General features: G+C 34.5%; 1 pseudogene; it reads right to left on the minus strand.

The window, feature by feature from the left end:
• Window positions 1-11505: 11505 nt before the first annotated feature.
• Window positions 11506-24888, minus strand: part of LOC105726276 (zinc finger protein 85-like) — a 53715-nt pseudogene continuing 40332 nt past the window's right edge.

Raw genomic sequence — 24888 nt, forward strand, 5'->3', positions numbered from 1 at the left:
CTATGTAACAGTTAGACCTCTGTGAAGGGAAAGCCTTTTATCCACAGAAAAGAGAGAGAGGTGGCAGGGTCTTATAAAAGAGGCACATCCAACAATTTCACAATTGTAATCACTCTTCTGGTGATTGTCCTAGAAAAACCTTCAGCTGAAACAGGAGAGTTCTCTGATTTCCCTTGCAGGACGTGTAACAGGGTGTGGCTCACTTATTCAGTCACCCCACAGCTCAAACCCCTGAAGGAAGCAGGAGCACGCAGACAGACAGATGCCAGAGCCCAAGTGCACGTGTGTTACAGTGGGCTCTTTTAGCCTTGCCATCCAGGAACAGCTGAGTGTTTACCCTGCCTTAGATTCTTGTCTGGCATTCTGGATAAGCAGGTCACACAAACTGTTTGAAAGGTGATAAATGCAAATAATTTTTTTTTTTTTGGAGACGGAGTCTAGCTTTGTTGTCCAGGCTGGAGTGCAACGGCATCATCTCGGCTCACTGAAACCTCTGCCTCCCAGGTTCAAGTGATTCTCCTGCTTCAGCTTCCCAAGTAGCTGGGATTACAGGTGCCCACCACCACGCTCAGCTAATTTTTGTATATTTAGTAGAGACGGGGGTCTTACTGTGTTGGCAAGGCTGGTCTTGAACTCCTGACCTGGTGATCTGCCAGCCTTGGCCTCCCAAAATGCTGGGATTACAAGTGTGAGCCACTGTGCCCAGATGAGAGTTTATTTAGCAGTGGAGGTTACTTTCAGCAGGATGGGAATGTGGAGTGGGAAGCTGGAGTGGGAAGGTGGAGGAAGAGGAGATATCTTCCCCTGGAGTCTGGCCATCCTCAGCTGAACTCCTCTCAACATTCAGATGCCTCTTCCCTTTTTCTCTGCCGTGCCTCTCTGCCACTTTCTGCTGCTCTCTGCCACTGTGTTCTTCTGCTCCTCTCATTCAGTTGCTTGTGTGTGTGCCTACTGAGGTCTTGATTTGTATGGGCACAGGAATGAGGGTACGGTGGGCCAGAGTGGTCTTGAAAATGCAACATTTGGTTGCAAACACAAGAGTGCTCTTTCTCACTTAGGTCTGTGGGCACAGGCCTGAAGGTGAAGTCCTCACCAGGGACCCCATCCTTCTCTACTAAGCACTTCCATGCCCTGCTCCCATATCCATGACCTTGATCCAAAAAAATTTTTTTTTAATCTTATTTTGTCAATCAGCCAAAATATAAATCAAAAGAAGGCATAGAAATGATAAAATTAAAACACTTCTAGAAAGTGGTATACTTACAAAATAGAATGCTATTCAGTCCTTTAAAAAAAAAAAAAAAAAAGGAAGTCGGCTGGGTGCGATGGCTCACACCTGTAATCCCAGCACTTTGGGAGGCCAAGGAGAGCAGATCATGAGGTCAAGAGATCAAGATCATCCTGGCCAACATGGTGAAACCCCATTTCTACTAAAAAATACAAAAATTAGCTGGGCATGGTGGTGCAAGCCTGTAGTCTCAGCTACTTGGGAGGCTGAGGCAGGAGAATTGCTTGAACCCAGGAGGCAGAGGTTGCAGTGAGCTGAGATCACACCACTGCACTCCAGCCTGGTACCTGGCAACAAAGCAAGACTCTGTCTAAAAAAAGAAAAAAAAGGAAGTCTTGTTATTTACAACAACATTGATAAACCTGAAAGACATTATCTAAGTAAAATAAGCCAGCACAGGAAAACACACACACATACGTGATTTCATTTCTATGTAAAGTGAAAAAAAAAATTTAAACTCATAGAAACAGAGTAGAATGACGATTGTCCTCAGCTGGGGGTGGAGAAGATGTTGGTCTAACGTCGTGGATGTTATTCTCCTCTCAGTTTTGATTCACTAGTGAATTGAATTATATCCTCAAGAATCAAAACTAAAGAAACAATATATTTGTAAAAGCAATGCAGGTTGTTTACTGAAATTTCAGAGCCTTCGCAAAATAATATATTTTCTGCTCACATCACCATCCTTTGTGGGTTTTCTTTTTTTTCTGGTTAAGAGGACTTCTTCATGATCTTTCAGGGATTATATCTTCTTTCATCTTCTGTTAGCATTCTCCTTTCTTCAGTGAATGGATTAAAAAAGAGATGCAGTGAAGACACATTTGCTTCTTATCCACACATCACTTCCACTCATCAGTCACTGTGGGTAGAGCTGAGAATAGCAGTTCCCTGGTAGGATAGCCACTACTCAGCAATAAACAACACACTGAAAAAAAGTATAAATCATTCATTAAAAACTAACACATTTTAAGAAAAATAAGCATCTGTGTAAATAATAAAATGCTTGTGAAAAATGAAGATTCATTTTGTAGATTTCTATTGAGCTCAGATAACATTTGACTAAAAGTTAACAAATATACAGCAGAAAAAATATTTAAAATAAGAATTTTGTGAATAAAGTTATTCTGTCAGAAGTAAAAATATTATACTAATATTCTCATCTATAGTTGTACTAATAGTCTCATCTATAGTTGCAAGAGGTTAAATGCTACTTTTTATTAATAGTATTTCATAAAAGTATTTAATTTATGTCATTCTCCTTTGCTATTTCAATGCCTTCTTCACTTTTTATATGTGGAAAACTGACCCAGCGGGTCCAGGAAATCACGTGGTGCTATTGCTACTTTAATGATAATGATGAAGAACACGTGTTTGGGTGGTTCTCACATGCCAGAACTGTTATTTTACCCAAAGTACTGATTTTCTATTTTTCTCTAAATTTACTGATAAAATACAATTTTTAGCTAGGAAGACATGATCTCATTCAAAAATGTTTTCTGGAATTTTGTTGACATTTAAATATCTCTGACTTACCAGGAATATCAAAAAATTTTATGCATCCAAACACAGTACTATAAATAAACAATCTTATTAAAAGCCTTTCTGAGGCAGAGTAAGATTCATGAAATTTCTTTATAATATGGAATAAGTGTGTTAACCATGTTTTCAATAATCACTCTGAACATAGCATTCTCAGTTCCCAGCGTTTACCCTGAGTCATTCAGGGAAAACTGGTATTTCTATAAACAGGCAGATAAGGCTGGGCGCGGTGGCTCACGCCAGTAATCCCAGCACTTTGGGAGGCCGAGGCGGGTGGATCACGAGGTCAAGAGATCGAGACCATCCTGGTCAACATGGTGAAACCCCGTCTCTACTAAAAATACAAAAAAAAAAAATTAGCTGGGCATGGTGGCGCGTGCCTGTAATCCCAGCTACTCAGGAGGCTGAGGCAGGAGAATTGCCTGAACCCAGGAGGCGGAGGTTGCGGTGAGCCGAGATCACGCCATTGCACTCCAGCCTGGGTAACAAGAGCGAAACTCCGTCTCAAAAAAAAAAAAAAAAAAAAAAAAAACGACAGATAAAGGTGCTGAATGAAGGTGCACATATTGCACGTCAGTGCTTTCCACATGAACCTACTAGGGTCTTAATTTAATCGCATGTCATTTGCATGGCTAGATACTGAATCTAGTCATACTATTATTTGGCAGCTAAAAGCATCTGTTACCCATTAGTTTTTCACAATTATTTACTTGACTGAAAAAATCTTTTGTTATTAACTCTTATAGACTAGATTTGAAATCTTCCATTTTGTAATGAAGTAAATCAGAAAAAAGCACTGTGTGTATGTAAAGTGCATTTTTCTGCCTATCAAAATTGTTTTTGTATCGTCTTTAAAATCCTAGAAAGACACCTAAAAAATACTCTGTTCAAATCCCTTAGGCAGGATTTTAGGTTTTAAAAGGTCAAGAACTTAATGACTGAACAAAGCCAAAATCTTGTCTTTGCTTCTGGTTAGTAATATGGCCATTTCAAAAAGCATGGCAATTATGCCAAGCCATTAAAAAAAATGTGGTTTTAATTTTATCTCATTTAAAATGTTTTCTCTAATTGTTACTTTATCATGTTAATCTAAGAAAAAGTATCTACATATTTGGTCATGCATTCAAGAAATGTTTATATTATGGCCAGATGCAGTGGTTCACACCTGTAATCTTAGTACTTTGGGAGGCTGAGGTGGGTGAATCACTTGAAGCCAGAAGTTTGAGACCAGGCTGGCCAACATGGTAAAACCGCATCTCTGCTAAACATACAAAAGTGTGGTGGTGTGCGCCTCTAGTCAATCTCAGCTACTCAGGAGGCTGAAGCAGAAGAATCCTTGAACCTGAGAGGTGGAGGTTGCAGTGAGCCGAGATCATGCAACTGCATTCCAGCCTGGGCAACAGAGTGAGACTCTATTTCTAAAACAAAACAAAACAAAAACCCAAGAAATACATACATATGTATATAGGTGTTTAAAGCTTGGTATTGTATTATGGTATAGGAGAATCTTTGAAGTTTCCCAGGTAGAATTGGGAAAGAATTATATCTTCAGTGAGAACAATTTGACTTCTTTTTCTATTTGGCTGCCTTTTATTTCTCTATTTTATTGGATTGCTCTGGCTAGGACTTCCAGAATTATGTTAAATAAGTGTTTAGAGTTAATATTCTTGTCTTATATTTATTAAGAATGCATCCAGCTTTTGTCTGTTCACTATGATGTTGAATAAAGTTTTGTCATAGATGGCTCTTATTTTGAGGTATGTTTCTTCAATTTCTGGTTTGTTGAGAATACTTTTATAAATGAATATTCAATTTTCTTGAATGCTTTTTCTGCATTTATTAAGTTTTTGCTTTTAATCATCTTTACTGGTGAATCACACTTATTGACTTGTAAATGATGAAACATTCTTGCAATCATAAAGCTTACATGATTGTGGAAAAATAACTTTCTGATTTGCTTATGAACTCAGCTTGCTAGAATTTAATGAAGAATTTTTATTTCCATGTTCACCAAGAATATTGGCCTATAGCTGTCTTTTTTGTTGTATCGTTACTAGACTTTGGTATCAGAATAATTCTGGTTTCATATAATAAGTCAGAAATAATTTCCACTTTGATTTTTGGAATAGATTTAGTAGGATTAGTACCAGCTCATCTTTACTATATGTGGTAAAATTTGGCTATAAATTCATCTGATCCAGGGCTGTTTATGGTTGGTGGGTTTTATATTACTAATTCAATATTATTATATATTTTTGCTGTGTCCAAGATTTTTGTTTCTTCCTGGTTTAACTTTGGGAAGTTGTGTATACCAAGAGTATATTTATTTTCTCTAAATTTTCTAGTTTGCATGCAGTCTCATAGTAAATGTTCATAGTAGTCTCTGAAGATTTTTGTATTTATGTGGGATAAATTGTGATTTCATATCTATAACATTTAAATACATGCAGAATAAAAGTTTGACAAAAGTCACATTCCCTCATGATAAATCTTTGAAAAAAAAATAGGTATAGGACCAATAATGCACCTCAAGTCAATAATTGCCACTTATAACAAAATTTGCACAGCTAACAGCATACTAAACAGAGAAATATTTTAAGCTTTTACTAAGAGGTAGAACAGCACCAAGACACTCACTTTGTTCAATCCTATTATACATGGTATTAAACATCCAAGACAGAAAAATTAGAAAATAAAAAGCATCCAGATTGGAAAAAAATTAAATTATAGCTGTTTGCAGATCACATAATCTTAGTAGAGAAAGGGCTAACACTTTACTAAGAACCAGTAGAACCAATAAATAAATTTATTAAACTGGCAGTATATAAAGTCAACATACCAAAGTCAATAGAATTTCAATACACTAGCAATTAACTATCTCATAAAATTAAAAAACAATTTCATCTATACCTGTAGGAACTATATTTTGAATTAAATTTAAACAAAAAGTTGAAACACCTTACCTTATAAATTGAGGGACATTAAATAAATTATATAACACACGAATGAAAATATATTCATGAATTGGTATTAATGTTAAATATCTGCATTATGCAAAATGATCTACAGATATAATGCAATCTTTATCAAAATAGCAGCAACATACTAAATATATATCTTTAAAAAATCTAGGCCGGGTGCGGTGGCTCAAGCCTGTAATCCCAGCACTTTGGGAGGCCGAGGTGGGTGGATCACGAGGTCAAGAGATCGAGACCATCCTGGTCAACATGGTGAAACCCCGTCTCTACTAAAAATACAAAAAATTAGCTGGGCATGGTGGTGCGTGCCTGTAATCCCAGCTACTCAGGAGGCTGAGGCAGGAGAATTGCCTGAACCCAGGAGGCGGAGGTTGCGGTGAGCCGAGATCGCGCCATTGCACTCCAGCCTGGGTAACAAGAGCGAAACTCTGTCTCAAAAAAAAAAAAAAAAAAATCTAAAATTTATATAGTATGAAAAAAACCCAGAATAGTCAAAATAGTCCAGAAAAAAAAAAGGCTGAAGGTATCACCCTAGCTGACTTTGAAACATACTACATAGCTATAGTAACCAAAATAGTATAGCACTTGAATAAAAATGGAGACATAGATTAATAGAGCAAAAGAGACAGCAGAAATACATCCATGTATTTACAGATAACTGATTCTATAAATAGGTGACAATTTCTTAGGGACAGTATCTTCAATAAATGATGTTTAGAAAACTTTATAGCTACATGTATAGCAATAAAACAAGATCTGCATCTCATACCAAATTAACCCTAAATAAATTAGATATTTAAATGTACGGCTTGAAACTCTAACACTACTACAAAAAAATATAGAGTAAAATCCCCATAACATTGATCTAGGCAGTGTCTTTTTTTATTTAACCTTAAGATTCCAGAAAACAAACAAAAATTTATGACTTAGATTACTTGAAATTTTAAAAATTCTGCACACAATCTGATACAATCATCAAAATGAGACAACTAAAACATGGGCGATAATACTTGCAAATCACATGTAACAAGGAGTTAATGTCAAAAACATATAAGAAACTCAACTATACAACAAAAACAAAAATAAGCAAAAGGCTTAAGTAAATATTTTCAAGAAAAAACATGTGGCCAAGAGATATATAAAAAATTCTCAATATTATTCTCAGGGAAAGGAAAGCAAAAAAAAAAAAAAAAAAAAATACTTCTAGGGGATAACAAATCACACCTGTCAGAATTACTCTTATTTTTTTTTAAAAAAAGTGTTAGTAAAGGTGGGAAGAAAATGAAATTCTTGCACATTTTGGGTGGAATGTAGATGAGGACAACCATTATGAAAAACAAAATACAGATATCTCAAAAAGTTTAAAATCAAACTATCATATAATACAGCAATTGCAATATTGGATATATGTCCCAAATAAATAAAATTAGAATGAAGAAATAGTTGCACTTTTGTGTTGTTTGCAACACTTTTCACAATGGCCAAAATTAGAATGAATTGTTAAATATCTAATGAGTACCTCAAGACAATGTGGTATATAAACACAATGGAATACTATTCATCTTTAAAAAAAATATTTTTTTGAATTACATGGATTGACCTGGAGGACCTGTTAGTTGAAATAAGAGACAGAAAGATTATTATTTTACTTATACATGGCTTCTAAATAACATAATTTCATTTAAGTAGAGAGTAAAATTATAACCACCAGATATCAAAGTATTTAAAAAAAGAGAGGTTTGGAAAGATGTATGTCAAAGAATACATAATTATAGTTGACAGGAAAAATAAGTTCAAACATTTTCTTCTACAGCTTCGTGACTATAGTTTATAATAATGTATTTGCATTGTTTTAAAAAAAATCTAAGACAATATTATGTGCTCTCACCACAAAATTGTTAACTATATAAGGTAAAGCATTACCTAAAATTAAGCATTTGACAATGTATATACATACTTCAAAATGTCATGTTTTACAGAATAAATGTACATGTATTTATTACAGATGGTAATGACATGAAAGACATTAAGAGGACAGGTGTTGTTTGTGGTCTCATGACTCACCCCTCTGTGAACACAGTAAACAAATTTGCATACAAAATAAAAAAATGTTTTAATCCAAAACATGCCCTGATCACCAAATGTTTTTCAGAGAAAATGACCAAAAAGTTGACTGTTATTAGGTGATTAAGAATAAAAACTGTAAACACCCACCAGAAAAACTGATATAAAATAAATTCCTCCAAATTGTAATGTCAATATTCAAAAAATATTATTCAAAATATCAAATCTAGAGGTCATTACCTTGAAAGGTTTAACATTCACACTTAAAAATAGATGATTCTACATGAAAATGTACATTGTTCTATATCATAGAAAAATTTATAAACCACTTATTAGCTCTTAAAAATTTAATTTCTAAGATATATATTTTAGCATATTTTATATTTGCCAATTTTTTTATTTTTTGAGACGGAGTTTCGCTCTTGTTACCCAGGCTGGAGTGCAATGGCGTGATCTTGGCTCACCGCAACTTCCGCCTCCTGGGTTCAGGCAATTCTCCTGCCTCAGCCTCCTGAGTACCTGGGACTACAGGCGCGCGCCATCATGACCAGCTAATTTTTGTATTTTTTTTAGTAGAGACGGGGTTTCACCATGTTGACCAGGATGGTCTTGATCTCTTGACCTCGTGATCCACCCGTCTCGGCCTCCCAAAGTGCTGGTATTACAGGCGTGATCCTGCGGTGAGCCGAGATCACGCCATTGCACTCCAGCCTGGGTAAGGAGCGAAATTCCTTCTCAAAAAAAAAAAAAAAAAATAATAATAATAATAATAATAATAATAATAATAAATGTTAAAAATCGGTTTATATAGCATTCTCCAATTAAAATAACAAAATGGAATATTTCAAATAAATAAAATATAATTTAGTACACTATCAATACAAAGCACAGTATATATACAATTGCATTCAGCATTTTTGAGGATTTTTTCCTAGAAAATAAGACACCTTATTAAAATGATTTAATATTGCTCTTTTCTTCTGAAAATAGTTACAAACTTATACTCACACAATCTATAATTTTGTTAACACCTAAGGTTTATCTTTAGACTAATATGTGTATTTAACGCTATGTAAATCAAAACTAAAGATCTATGTGTGTTTGCAGGCAGAGTCACATGTTCAAAGAAAAATACAAACAAAAATTTTAAAGTATTTATTCAGGACTTGGAAATATGTAAATTTTATTTATACTTGTATATAATATTTATTATGACCATAAAATGACCCTGCAGTCAGTAACAATTTAATTACACATTTTAAAATAACTAAAATTGTAGAATCAAATTGTAATACAAAGAATAAATTCTAGAGGTGATGGTTACCATGTTTACCCTGATGTTATTATATATTGTATGCCTGTATCAGAATACACCATATATAACATGAATCCATACATATATAAATGACCCACAAAATGTAAGAAAATTTTAATGACAAAAAAAGAATGAAAATTTTACCTATAAGAACAGTATTCTTTAACATTTTGCAGTTTAAAGCCACTGGCAAAAGACATTACTAAAGATGTTAGTCCATTGTATTACCAAATAATGTATTGTTACCACCTGGAAAAATGTTCTCTCCACATGAAGAATTAATGTGTTTCTTTACCACTGATATTTTCCATCTCTGACTTGAAATCACAAACTAACTCCAGCAGGAATATTTACAGCTTATTGTGGAACTTCTGTTACACAGCAAGCACTGTCATGTTTGTTTGCTATATTTATATACATAAACATCCTCATGACTTACGAAACCTCCCTAGTACTTATTGGTAAACCTCCTTGAAAAAATTGGTAAATTTACTTCTGTCAATTATAAAAAGTGAAAGGAACAATAATTAAAGAAAAGTAGGCTTATATAGGGTTCTCCAATTCAAAGAACAAAATGTTCTAATTCAATAAAATATAACTTAATAAATTGTGGAATTACATCTAGAAATTATTTTGTGAGCACTACTAAATTTTATAAAAACCATTCATACAATCCTTGACCAGCTCACATAATGAAAACTTTAGAAACTATGAAAGAAAAAAAGTATAAGAAACAAGAAAATTATAGATCTAGCATGAGTACTAGACAAGACAGCAAATTTGCATGAGAAGATTGATTAGTCGTAAGATTTTACAGTAATAAATTCAATATAAAGCAGAGGGCATAGATTTGCTTTTATTTAGCATTTTGAGGTTTTTAGTTTTCTAGTTAGTTGTTTTTTTTTTTTTTTTTTTTTTTTTTTTTTTTTTTTTTGAGACGGAGTTTCGCTCTTGTTACCCAGGCTGGAGTGCAATGGCGCGATCTCGGCTCACCGCAACCTCCACCTCCTGGGTTCAGGCAATTCTCCTGCCTCAGCCTCCTGAGTAGCTGGGATTACAGGCACGCGCCACCGTGCCCAGCTAATTTTTTGTATTAGTAGAGACGGGGTTTCACCATGTTGACCAGGATGGTCTCGATCTCTTGACCTCGGGATCCACCCGCCTCGGCCTCCCAAAGTGCTGGGATTACAGGCTTGAGCCACCGCGCCCGGCCTCTAGTTAGTTTTAACCTAGCCAACCTTACTCAAGAATATAGGTAAAAGATGGTAACAATATACTATTTGGTAACACAATGATTATTAAATTTAAATAATTCATTTTGTTCCAAAATTTTTTTCTTAAAAAAAAAGGTACAAATTTATACAAACATGCTGACTTACTCCATAATTTTCTTAAACTTAAGGTTTATCCTTAGAATAATGTATGTGTGTATTTAACTCTATGTAAATCAAAACTAAAAGTCTGTATGAGTTTTCAGGCAGAGATACCATATTTTCAAAAATTAATAATTTTTAAATTTATTCTGGACTCAGAAGTGTACAAATTTAATTGTACATAATTTTTATTATGACCAAAAAGATGACCCTGTAATGAATAACAATTTAATTGTACATTTTAAAACAACAAAAAGTGTAGAATTCATTCCTAATACAAAGGATAAATGCTGGAGATGATGAATACTTAATTTATCCTGATGTGATTATCACCTTTTTTATTTCTGTATTCAAACAGGCTATATATATAGCATAAATACATACACATACTATGGACCCACAAAAATTGAGAAAAATAAAATAAAAGGAGTAAATATTTAACCTATAGGAACAATATTCTTTTTTTTTTTTTTTTTTTTTTTTTTTTGATACGGAGTTTCGCTCTTGTTACCCAGGCTGGAGTGCAATGGCGCGATCTCGGCTCACCGCAGCCTCTGCCTCCTGGGTTCAGGCAATTCTCCTGCCTCAGCCTCCTGAGTAGCTGAGATTACAGGCACGTGCCGCCATGCCCAGCTAATTTTTTGGATTTTTAGTAGAGACGGGGTTTCACCATGTTGACCAGGATGGTCTCGATCTCTTGACCTCTTGATCCACCCGTCTCGGCCTCCCAAAGTGCTGGGATTACAGGCGTGAGCCACTGCGCCCGGCCAGGAATAATATTGTTTAACTGCTCTGCAGTTTAAAGTCACTGCAAAAGAGATTACTAGCGATGTTAGTCCATTGCGTTACCAAATAGTATATTGTTATCATCTTTTACCCACATCTTTTGAGTAAGGTTGACTAGGTTAAAGTTAAAGGTATAATAACACTTTATTGAATGCACAGTGGTTTTAACTTTTTAAAAAAACTTTAATTAAAAAATTCAGTTCACACAATCTAAAAACTTAATAATGTACTGTATTCTATTACATAAAAGTACCATTATTAAAATAATGTACTGCTAATTTAAATTTTAACTAAAATTTAAAATGTTATCACTATAATGTAGACTATTACTCCGAACACCTAACTCATGCATTACTTAATACTATGTGTTAACCAAAAAGAGTCTCTCCACTTAGAATTTCATCATGTGTCTTACATTTTAATTCCCTTTCCCTTCCATAGAAAAGGTCATAAATAATCCCTACTAATTAAAAAAGAAAACATATTTTTGATGCAGTAACATTTAGTAACATGCTTTCACAGGTGAATACAGTAGAAATTAAAAAAGAGCATGAAGTAATTTGAGAGAATTGCATCATTATTCATGTTTTAAAATATCTGTAATTTTAAGGACAAAAGTATACTTTGAATGTAATTATAACACTTAAAAAACTCTACTTCTTTTAAAGTGACATACAAATAATTTATTTACCAACTTTAGTTCTGATTGTTTTCTATACTCAGCACTCTGATTTACTGTAATGTCTATAGCTTCAGTGCCTTAGGTATTTCTATTGTGAATTTTCTGGTATTTACATAGACTTCATTTTGGATTAAACATTCTTTCATATTTACTACATCTGCAAAAATATACTTTAGTATGAAACCTCTGGTGTTTTCTAAGCAATAGTTATTGAAACAATTTTTCTCCAAATTTATAACATTTGCAAGATTTTTTTTTCCCCTATATAAATTTCCTGATGTGGAGCAAAGTTTGAGAAACTGCTTCAGGGTTTTTCTCTAGTACAAAATGTGTACAATCAAATCTGTGATACAAGTAAAGCTACTACAACCCTCTTTATATTTGTAATCTTTGTCTTCAAAATGAATACTCTTTATTATTTTTTTTCTGAGATGGAGTCTTGCTCTGTCACCCAGGCTGGAGTGCAGTGATGTGATCTCAGCTCACCACAACATCCACCTCCCAGGTTCAAGTAATTCTCCTGCCTCTGCCTCCCAAGTAGCTGGGATCACAGGTGTGTACCACCATGCCTGGCTAATTTTTGTATTTTTAGTAGAGATGGTGTTTCTATGGCCACGTTGGCCAGGCTGGTCTTGAACTACTGACCCCTTGATCCACCCACCTCAGCCTCCCAAAGTGCTGGGATTACAGGCATGAGCCACCACATCCGGCCTCTTCTTTAAAGGTAAAACAGTAATTCCATTTATGTGTTTTATTTACCAACTCTCTAATGTTGAGTAGGATGTGATCAAATATTAATGGTTATTTCACATTATTTTTATTTGTACAATTTTTCTCAAGTATAAGTGCATTCCTGTGCAGTAAGTTGTGAATATTAATTAGAAGTTTCACAATATTGTTTACACTTGTAGGTGTTTTCTCCAGTAAAAATTATCTTACTTAAAAATAAGTCAGATGTTTTGAAGGTTTTGTCACATTCTTCATATTTCTATGGTCCGTCACCAGTGCGATTACTTTTATATTTAGAAAAGGTTGAGGTGTTGTCAAAATTGTTGTCACACATTCTGGTTTAGTAGAGTTTCTCACTGGTATAAATTTTCTTAGGGTTAATGTTTGCAGACTGATTAAAAGCGTTGTAACATTCTTCACGTTTGTAAGGTTGCTCCCCAATATGAATTCTCTTAAGTTCAGTAAGTGCTGAGGATCGGTTGAAATCTTGGCCACATTCTACACATTTAAACAATTTCTCTCCAGTATGTATTCTCTTGTGTTTAGTAAGGGTTGAGAATCAGTTAAAAGTTTTGCCACATTATTCACATTTGTATGGTTTCTCTCCAGTATGATTTCTGTTATGTGTAGTATGGTGTGAGCGATAGTTAAAAGCTTGCCACATTCTTCACATTTGTACAGTTCCTCTCTAGTATGAAGTCTCTTATGTGCAGTAAGCATTGAGGATTTGTTGAAAAGCTTTGCCACAGTCCTCATATGTGTATGGTTTCTCTACAGTATTAATTATCTTATGTCTAGTAAGGGCTGCAGAGTGTGTACAAGCTTTGCCACATTCTTCATATTTGTAGGGTTTCTCTCCAGTATGAATCTTCTTATGTTTACCAAGTTTTGAGGACTGGTTAAAAGATTTGTCATTCTTTACATTTGTAGAGTTTCTCTCCAGTATGAATTATCTTATGTACAGTAAGCATTGACAATTTGTTAAAAGCTTTGCCACATTCTTCACATTTGTATGGTTTTTCTCCAGTATGAATTATCTTATGTCTCGTAAGGGTTGCAGAGTATGTAAAAGCTTTGCCACAGTCTTCACATTTGTATGGTTTTTCTCCAGTGTGAATTTTCTTATGTCTAGTAAGGATTGCAGGTTCTGTATAAGCTTTGCCACATTCTTCGCATTTGTAGGGTTTCTGTCCAGTATGAATTCTCTTATGCCTAGTAAGGTGTGCAAACTGGTTAAAAGCTTTGCCACATTCTTCACATTTGTAGGGTTTCTCACCAGTATGAATTCTCTTATGTGTAGTAAGGGTTGAGCGATAGTTAAAAGCTTTGCCACATTCTCCACATTTGTAGGGTTTCTCACCAGTATATACTATCTCATGTGTAGTAAGGTTTGAGGATTGATTAAAAGCTTTGACATATTCTTTATATTTGCAGGGTTTCTCTCCAGTATGAGTTTTCTTATGTCTAGTAAGGTTTGCAAACCGGTTAAAAGCTTTGCCACATTCTTCACATTTGTAAGGTTTCTCTCCAGTATGAATTCTCTTATGTGTAGTAAGGTTTGAGCGATAGTTAAAAGCTTTACCACATTCTTCACATTTGTAGGGCTTCTCACCAGTATAAATTATCTTATGTGTAGTATGCTTTGAGGACTGATTAAAAGCTTTGCCACATTCTTTGTGTTTGTAGGTTTTCTCTCCATTATGAATTTTCTTATGTTTACCAAGTTTTGAGGATTGGTTAAAAGCTTTGTCACATTCCTTACATTTGTAGGGTTTCTCTCCAGTATGAATTCTATTATGTGCAGTAAGCATTGAGGATTTGTTAAAAGCTTTGCCACATTCTTCACATTTGTATGGTTTTTCTCCAGTATGAATTATCTTATGTCTCGTAAGGGTTGCAGAGTATGTAAAAGCTTTGCCACAGTCTTCACATTTGTATGGTTTTACTCCAGTGTGAATTTTCTTATGTCTATTAAGGGTTGCAGGTTCTGTATAAGCTTTGCCACATTCTTCACATTTGTAGGGTTTCTCTCCAGTATGAATTCTCTTATGTGTAGTAAGGGTTGAGCGATAGTTAAAAGCTTTGCCACATTCTTCACATTTGTAGGGTTTCTCACCAGTATAAATTATCTTATATGTAGTAAGGTTTGTGGATTGATTAAAATCATTGCCACATTCTATATATTTGTAGAGTTTTTCTCCAAAATGAATTTTCTTATGTCTAGTAAGATTTGCAAACCGATTAAAAGCTTTGCCACATTCTTCACATTTATAAGGTTTCTCTCCAGTATGAATTATCTTATGTGTAGTAAGGGCTGAGCGATAGTTAAAAGCTTTGCCACATTCTTCACATTTGTAAAAATTCACTGTAGTATAAATTCTTTTATGTTGAGTTAGGTGTAAAAGCATACACAATAATTTGCCACATTCTTTGCATTTGAAAGGTTTCTTATCAGTATGTCTTAACTTATGTGTATTTAAATGTGAATATTTATAAAAGACTTTCATACATTTATCACATTTAAATATTTTGCTCTGGATAGTTGGGAAATATTGGTTAAGTTCATTATAACCTTCTTTCTGCATCTTACACTCATCCACACTTTTACAGCCTTCTTTTAACAGAAAATTTGTATGTTCATATTTTTCATCTCTTCTCAGTGTAACTTTATGAAAAGAATCTTCTATGTTCTTCTCTGGCAAAAGGTCTTGGATGATATGAGAACATAGTACTGAAAGAAATAAAAATAACACATTAATTGCTAGACTCAAATGAATATACTTTCCAAGTCTAATCTATAAAATTTCACAAACTACATAAGCAAGATGGCATAGTAAAATGTCATAGACCATAATTTCTTACTAGACATATAAATTTAACAAGCACATCCTGACCAAAATACTTTTGTGAAAAATGTATAAATTTGTGTGCAGTACCCGAGGTGAGCACAATATAAAGAGCCTCATAGAAGAGAAAAAAAAGTCTGTTATATTTACCCAAGACAGCTTTATCTGCTCCCCAATATAACATAATGTCTTTAGAAGTAAATTTCCAACTTCAATTGTTTTACAGAGAGAAATACCTGAGAGTGGTTAATTCATAAAGCAAAGAGGGTTTTTTTTCTTCGGTTTTTGGGTTTTTTTGGCACACAGTTTGGCAGACTGTAGAAAAAGTGTGTACCAGCATCTGCTTCTGGTGAGAATCTCAGGAAGCTTACAATTACGGTGAAAGACAAAGAGTAACAGGACATATTAGATGGTAACAGAAAGAGCAAGTGTGAGGTAAAGAAGCTGGGTTCTTTTAATGAACCAACCTTTGAATTAAGAGAGTGTAAGCACTTTGATTAATAAAAACATAGTGCCAGCCAGGCACGGTGGCTCATGCCTGTAATCCCAGCACTTTGGGAGGCCGAGGTGGGTGGATCACTAGGTCAAGAGATCGAGACCATCCTGGCCAACATGGTGAAACCCCGTCTCTACTAAAAATACAAAAAAAAAAATTAGCTGGGCATGGTGGCACGTGCCTGTAATCCCAGCTACTCAGGAGGCTGAGGCAGAATTGCCTGAACCCAGGAGGCGGAGGTTGCGGTGAGCCGAGATCGTGCCATTGTACTCCAGCCTGGGTAACAAGAGTGAAACTCCGTCTCCAAAAAAAACAAAAAACAAAAAAACAAAAAAACAAAAAACATAGTCCCAACCCATTAATGAGAAATTTGCCCCCATGACACAAATACCTCCCACCAGGTCCCACATTAAACACTCAGGATTACATTACAGCATAAGATTTGGAGAACATGGAAATCCAAACAATACTGCAGATCAATTCAGCTTAACAGACATGTAGAATCTTTTTAAATCAAAAGCAAGATAATACACAATATACTTATTTGCACCTGGTCTATTCTGTTAGGACACATACCAAATCTTATTAAATTTAAGAATACCAGCTGGGTGCAGTGGCTCATGCTTATAATCTCAACATTTTGGAAGACCAAGATGGGAGAATCACTTGGGGCCAAAAATTTGAGACCAGCCTGAGCAACACAGTGAAACCCTGTCCTTACAAATAATTAAAAAATTAGTGAGGCATGGTAAAGAATTTCTGTAGTGTCAGCTACTAGGGAGACTGAGGTGAAAGGATCACTTGTGCCTGGGAGGTTACGGCTACAGTGAGCCAAAATTATTCCACTGCACTACTGCCTGAGTGACAGAGTAAGATCCTGCCTCAATCAACAAGACATCAATTTAAGAAGACCCAAATTATACACATTTTCTGAACAAAGCCGAATAACACAAGAAATTGTTTTAAAATTAAAACTTGTAAATCCAAAAATATATGAAAATAAAACATATTCTTTAACATATTCTTGCTGTAAAGGTAAAAAAAATTAATCATTCAAAGATGTCAGTGGTGAACATATTTATTACAATCTCTATAAAAATCCCAATAGCACAATTTTGTACAAACATTTAAATTTTAAGATTTAATTATAAACTATAGCCAAACACCCATTTTAGAACAAGGAGGCATTATACTTTCTGATTTCAAAACATATTAAAAGCTAAATAGTGCAATGTGGTGCTGATACACAGATAAACAGGTGAAAGAACATAATAGCCCAGAAATAAACCCTTCTGTATATAATCAAATGATTTTCCCCAAAGTTGCCATAAGCACACAATAGAGAGAAGATAATCTCTTCAAAAAAACTCATGTTGAAAATGAGGTTATCAACACTGATAAAATAAAATGAGATCATTTCCTTGAAACAGATATGAAAAGCATTTTAAATAAAGTACTTAAACATAAAAAAAAACCTAAAAAATCTCTTAGAAAAAAATAAAGGGAGAAGACAAGACATTGGTCTTGACACACCATTTTCTTAGATACAACATTAAATGAATGAGCAACAAAGAAAAAAAAACAGAAAAAAATAACTACACCATTCTTCAAAATTTCTGCATGTCAAAGAAAAATTTAATTGAGTGACAATGCCTTTTAAAAAATGGGTGAAAATATTTGCAAATCACATATGATAGGAGTTAATATTAAAAATATATAAACAACTCTTAAAACTGATCAATGAAGTTCAATAACTTGATTTAGAAATAACTGAACTAAATTTTTATCAAGATATATAAATGGAAAAAAGCTTTGAAAAAACATGCAGAATTACCATTTGTAAAGAAATGAATAAAAATTACATTGAAAAACAAAATCATCTCACACTTAATAGAATGGCAACTATCAATTTTTTAGAAATACCAAATTTGTTTATGATGCAATAAAAATAAAAGTCAGGTAGAATGTTGGTAGAAAAGAAGAATGTAGCTATTATTTTAAAATGTATAAGTGTTTCTCAAATAATTAAAAATAAAAGTATAAAATACAGCAATCTCATTTATGAATCTATATCTAAAATATGCAACACAGGACCTGAAAGACACATTTGAACATTCATGTTTATTGTACCAGTATTCACAAAAGCTAAAAGGCCAAAACAACTTAGATGTTCCTTGACTTATAAACACATTAAAAAACATTATATATATATATATATATATAAATATTATGTTTATATATATATTCTGTTATATATATACACTATATGTGTGTATATGTGCACATATATACATATCTATATATACACATATGTACACACACAATGGAGTATTATTCAGCTTTAAGTAAAATCTTGTCATATTTCAAGATAAATTATGATAATATGTCACATGAAATAAGTAACAAAATTATGGATACTATATGATTCCGCTTATATATCTTAATTAGTCACACTCATAGAAACAAAACATGGAAGGGTGTTTATCAAGGGCTGGGGAGAGGGCAAAATGGGCAGTTGTTACTTAATGGGTATTGAGTGTTACTTTCAAAAAAATAGGAAATTATAGAACTCTTTTATATAACTATATGAATATACTAAACAATCTTGAAATGTACAGCTTTTTTTTTTTTTTTTAAGACAGGGTCTCACTCTGTCACCCAAGCTTGAGGGGAGTGGCACAATTATGGCTCACCGAAGCCTCAAACTCCCAGCCTCACATAATCCATCATCATCATTCTCCTTAAAGAGCTGAGACTACAGGTGCACACCACCATGCCTGGCTATTTTTATACTTTTTTTTGTACAGAAAGAATCTCCATACATTTCCCAGGATGGTCTCAATCTTTTGGGCTCAAGTTATTCTTCTGACTTTGCCTCCAAAAATCCTGGGATGACAGATGTTAGCCACCACCATGCCTGGTCCTGAAATATACACTTTAATAAATTTAAGATGGTAAATTTTATGTGTTTTTACAAAAAATGTTTTTCAAAGAAAAACTGAAAACATACAGAGTGACATTTTTTTCAAAAATTACCTTTAAATCACAAAAGTGTTTCTCTCACATCAGAGAAATATATATTCATCATTAAACACATGGTGAAAATAAGACTATTTCCCTATTTACTTAGACAAGATAAAACAACCATTCAGCTAAGAAAGAATATATATGAGATAAGCCATAAATTAAATTAGGTTTATATTTAAATAAATGCACACATATATAATCTGACTATGATAGGCATACTGCTGATTTATAGTTAAACTCCACATTGACTTAAAGCGTAAAAATAGAATTGCAAATTATCTAGTATTATAGTACATAAGTAAAGTCAAAAACCACAATGAATTGATGTTAAGAAATCTACATTATAAAACCAATATAGACTGAAAAACAATAATAGTTTATTCATAAATTCTGGTTTGCAATATTGATATACTATTAAGAAAGAATTTGTCTAGATAACTACAATATTTGACTAACTGTGTACTCATGGAAGGCAGATATATTAAATCATTGACATACACTATATGGCTATAAAATTTCAGAGAAAATGCAGAATAATCATAAAATATTATAATTAAAAACTTCAAATAAACATTTTTTTAAAACTAGAAATATTGGCTGGGCACGGTGGTTTACACCTGTAATCCCAGCACTTTGGGAGGCTGAGGCGGGCAAATCATGAAGTCAGGAGATCTAGACCATTCTGGCCAACATGGTAAAAACCCGTCTCTACTAAAACTACAAAAATTAGCTGGGCGAAGTGGTGTGCACCTGTAGTCCCTGATACTCAGGAGGCTGAGGCAGGAGAATCACTTGAATCTGGAGGCAGAGGTTGCAGTGAGCCAAGATCATGCCACTGCACTTCAGCCTGGTGACAGAGCAAGACTGTCTTAAAAAAAAAAAGAAATTAGAAATATTTTTTATGTCTTAAATATATGCTCTTCTTACACAAAATGAAACTGCTGTAATCCAACTTTAGAAGCAAAGAATAGCTTTACATTGCTAAATAAATGTATGTGTGTGTGTGTGTGTGTGTGTGTGTCTGTGTGTATATATGTATATATAAAACAGAATATTGTTAGAGCCTCTGATATATAAAACAAATATTTGGGAATAAAGTATGTTGATATTTAGATATAGGCTAAAAAAGTGGGTACAAATCCTACAATTCCTTTTTGCCTATAGCAAACTTAAATTTATAAGTAACCGTTTTAGTAAATATAGAGTGTCTACTAATTACCTAATTTACTTCAGACATAACTTGTAAATTCTAGAATAGTATTCTACATCTCTGAATCTATGATTACAAATTTGTAAAAGAAAATCAAGAATAAAAATGTATAAAGGGAGTGAAATCAGTAAGGTGGAACAATGAAAGGTGCCCCATTTTCTTACTCCCTGCACAGCAAGACAACTGGTCAGCCATCTCTGACAAAAATACCTTTATGAGAGAGCCAGGCCTCATGGCTCAAACCTGTAATGACAGCTACATGGCACATTCAGGTTATAGAATTGCTTCTCGTCAGATTTCAAGACCAGTCTGAATTATACAGCAAGACTTCATCTCAAAAATAAGTGCCTTTAACAGAGCTTTGAGATCCAGAGAGGGAATTTTGAAGATATGATAAAGCCCAAGATTGAAAAGTCTTCTTTTCAGAAGGCAGGCCCTCATTTAGATAGCAAACTACAGGATCCCTGTTCTTAGCTACAACTTGGAAATTGGCTACCTAATTTGTCACAACAGAGAATTCTGAAGTTACTGTGTAATCATCTCAAACTCCCCCCAGCCACAATCTGAGAGAGGTCCTGTCCTTCCAGGGGCCTGGAGGAAGACATTCATTTATAGTCATGCAGGCAGGCCTGCAGACCTTGGCCTTTACTGTGGTCCCTGAAGCAGTTCAATGATTCAGTTTCAGCTCTCTCAGCCACAGTTCATGGCCAGTTCTGCCTACCTAGGAACCCACACAGTGACCTGGAAAAATTCTTTCTGGTACTCAGTGAAAGCTGTACTCATCCACATTTTGATATAAGCACCATATGCAGACTTGACTGCAGAAACCTATGCTAGTGTCTTCCCTATAGAGCAACCAACAAAAATTCAATCTATCCAAAATATAAAATGGAATTACAACTACCAAATCCCCTTGTACCAAGCCAACTAAAGGTAGACCCTAGTGCTGACCCAGTAGCCTTGTGACCAAACTGCAATCATTCTTTACTACAAACCCAGAGGGCCTGGGGGCCCAACAAAATAAGATATTTATCTCCTGAAAGCAGTTTCTAAAAACTTGAAGAGGTGTTTTCTCCATCAAATTCACAGACACCAAAGCAAAAGTATATTGTGCCCATTGTCAGTGCTTGTATTTTAACATATTGTTGAAAATATGTGGCAGAAGAATTAGTCGAAAAATAAAAAAGCTATTGAAATTGAAAACAAGTAAGTAAAAACTTGCTGGTTGTAAATCATATGATCTTATGTATATATAAAACCATAAACAGTACATTACAACCTGTCTAAAGCTGGGTGTGGTGGCTCACGCCTGTAATCCCAGCACTTTGGGAGGCTGAGGTGGGTGGATCACCTGAGGTTGGGAGTTAGAGAACAGCCTGACCAACATGGAGAAACCCTGTCTCTACTAAAAATACAAAATTAATCCCAGCTGCTCGGGAAGCTGAGGCAGGAGAATTGCTTGAACCTGGAGGGCGGAGGTTGAGGTAAGCTGAGATTGCACCATTGTACTCCAGCCTGGACAACAAGAGCAAAACTCTGTCCAAAAAAAAAACCTGTCTAAACTAACAAATATAATCAGTAAATTAGGAAAATATAAAATGTACATACAAGATAGGGTTTCATACACTTAAGCTCTCTGATAAAACAGGAAGAAAACAATCTTATTTACAATAGCATTAAAATGATAAATTTCTGGCCGGGCGCGGTGGCTCAAGCCTGTAATCCCAGCACTTTGGGAGGCCGAGGCGGGTGGATCACGAGGTCGAGAGATCGAGACCATCCTGGTCAACATTGTGAAACCCCGTCTCTATTAATACAAAAAAATTAGCTGGGCACGGTGGCGCGTGCCTGTAATCCCAGCTACTCAGGAGGCTGAGGCAGGAGAATTGCCTGAACCCAGGAGGCGGAGGTTGCGGTGAGCCGAGATCGCGCCATTGCACTCCAGCCTGGGTAACAAGAGCGAGACTCCGTCTCAAAAAAAAAAAAAAAAAAAAAAAAAAAAAAAAAAAAAAAAAAAAAGATAAATTTCTGAGAACAAATTTAACAGTGGAGGTAAAAAATCTTTACAGTGATATATCACTAAAAAAAATTAGAAAAGAAATAAATTTTAAAATATTTTATGTCTATGCATTTAAAGAATAAATACTGCTAAAGTGCCATGTTATCCAAAGTGATCTACAGATTCAATAAACTCTCCTTCAAAATTTCAGTGGCAATTTTTTTAAGTAATGGGAAACACAATTTTATAATTTACATATAACTACAAAAAACTTTAGTCAAAGTAATCTTTAAAAAACAGCAGAGAAGGCCGGGCGCAGTGGCTCACGCCTGTAATCCTAGACTTTGGGAGGCTGAGGTAGGTGGATCATGAGGTCAAGAGATCAAGACCATCCTGGTTAACATGGTGAAACCCCGTCTCTACTAAAAATACAAAAAATTAGCTGGGCATGGTGGTGCATGCCTGTAATCTCAGCTACTCAGGAGGCTGAGGCAGGAGAATTGCCTGAACCCAGGAGGCGGAGGTTGCAGTGAGCTGAGATCACGCCATTGCACTCCAGCCTGGGTAACAAGAGCGAAACTCTCTCTCAAAAAAAAAAAAAAACAGCAGAGAGGCATCATACTTTACAACTTCAAACTATATTTCAAGACTATAGTCATACAAACAAGATGAAATGTGCAGAATAATGAACAGAAAAAATGAAACAGAAACTACTACTCACATTTTACACGATACAAAAAGAAAACTTAAAAAATTGTTTAACGGAGTTTTTCAAAATTATGCAGATCTTTGTGTTCCCAAAAATAATGTAAAAGCAGTCAGACTGTGCAGTTTTTTATATGCCATGAAGAGGACAGTTGCTCTCACTAGAAATTTGAAAGATCACCAAAAGAAAGTAGAATCTTTAGAAAATTTAAAAGTGTAAAACAGAAGATATCCAATTATGAGAGGAAAAAAACAAAACAAAACCAATAAAAAACTCAGGCTTTCCAGAAACTATTCTAATGGAACATAGCTTTCCAACTCACATTTTAACAACTGGCTTTCTCTTTAATATTTAGACCTCTCATCTGTGTTATCCATTGTGTTCACCTTCACTCTCACCTACCTGGGGGTTTATCCACCACCTCAAGTCTCTTCATATTCCAAAGCTCTTTTTCTTGCTCCAGACAGGTGATCAGGTCTGGCTTAGAGACAGCAATACCTGTTTTATTACAAATAAGTAACATAAATTTTGCTCATATTCTCCAATTACCAACCTAGTAATATGTTCAGGAAAGAGGGTGTAATAAAATATTTTTATAATGTAATCATGAAATACTGATTTCTAACAGATAATTTTAAATTTGTAGGTTATTAATTTCACTACCCAGTAATACTGAATCAAAACTTGGCATTGGCAATTAGATTTTAAGGTATGGACAACAATATATTATGTAACTAAATTAATGAAATTACTGCTAATCTAGAGTGAAGGATACAGATCACCTTAGAAATGTAGAAAGTTCAGGTCAAGATGAAACATCTTCAGAAATTATTTTATACATGGACAAATCCCCAAGATTTTCTTGAAAACAGGGATCTGAAATTTACTTATGCAAAGCATATATTACCAAAACACATTCTACCAAAAAGAGAAGTGAAACCATTAGGGTATGTTTGGAATTGTGTGTTGAAGTTATCCTCACCCAGAAAGACCAGATTTTCGTAGTTCTCTAACATCACATTCCTATATAAATTCCGCTGTGCAGTGTCCAAGAATTGCCACTCTGTCAGAGAGAATTCTATGGCCACATCTCTAAATGTCAGCAGTCCCTGAAAAACAAACATACACACATAGAGACACACACACACACTTACCAGGTAGACAGCAGAATTTATAACTTGATTACAGGTAAACTGAGAGAGTAAATAGAACTAGTTCTGACTTACAAGAATGACTGAAATTATTTAATAAAATATTTATTTACACAGAAGTATTTCCTAATGTATTCTCTACTCCTGAGAAGAGAATGGCGTAAGATCCACAACACCAGTGTATCCATAATACTTTTCTGAATAATAAAGTATAAAATTAAGGGCATAAACACAAATGTGTACACTTTTCAGTGCTGTATCTACATCATACAGAATCAGTTATATGTATTTTTCAGATGGAAAAGATATGTTGTTGGAAGTTACCTCGAAATTTGTAATTTTTAACAGTGATTTTAAATAGTCTTTAACACCCAAGTAGCAGGTATCTCTTAATAAATTTCTTAAGAAGTTTTTGTGAAAAAAGTGCCATCTTGTTTAAATCAGCTTTTTTATTTTATTATTATTATTTTTTGAGATGGAGTTTTCCTCTTGTGGCCCAGGCTGGAGTGCAATAGAGCAATCTCAGCTAACTGCAACCTCCGCCTCCCAGGTTCAAGCAATTCTCCTGTCACATCCTCCTGACAGGCACCTGCCACTACACCTAGCTAATTTTTTTTTTTTTTTTTTTTCTATTTTTAGTGGAGACAGGGTTTCATAGTGTTGGCCAGGCTGGTCTTGAACTCCTGACCTCAGGTGATA

The sequence above is a fragment of the Aotus nancymaae genome, unplaced genomic scaffold (genome assembly GCF_030222135.1).
Source record: "Aotus nancymaae isolate 86718 unplaced genomic scaffold, 86718_ANA_hifiasm-v0.15.2.pri h1tg000028l, whole genome shotgun sequence".
Classification (NCBI taxonomy): Eukaryota; Metazoa; Chordata; class Mammalia; order Primates; family Aotidae; genus Aotus; species Aotus nancymaae.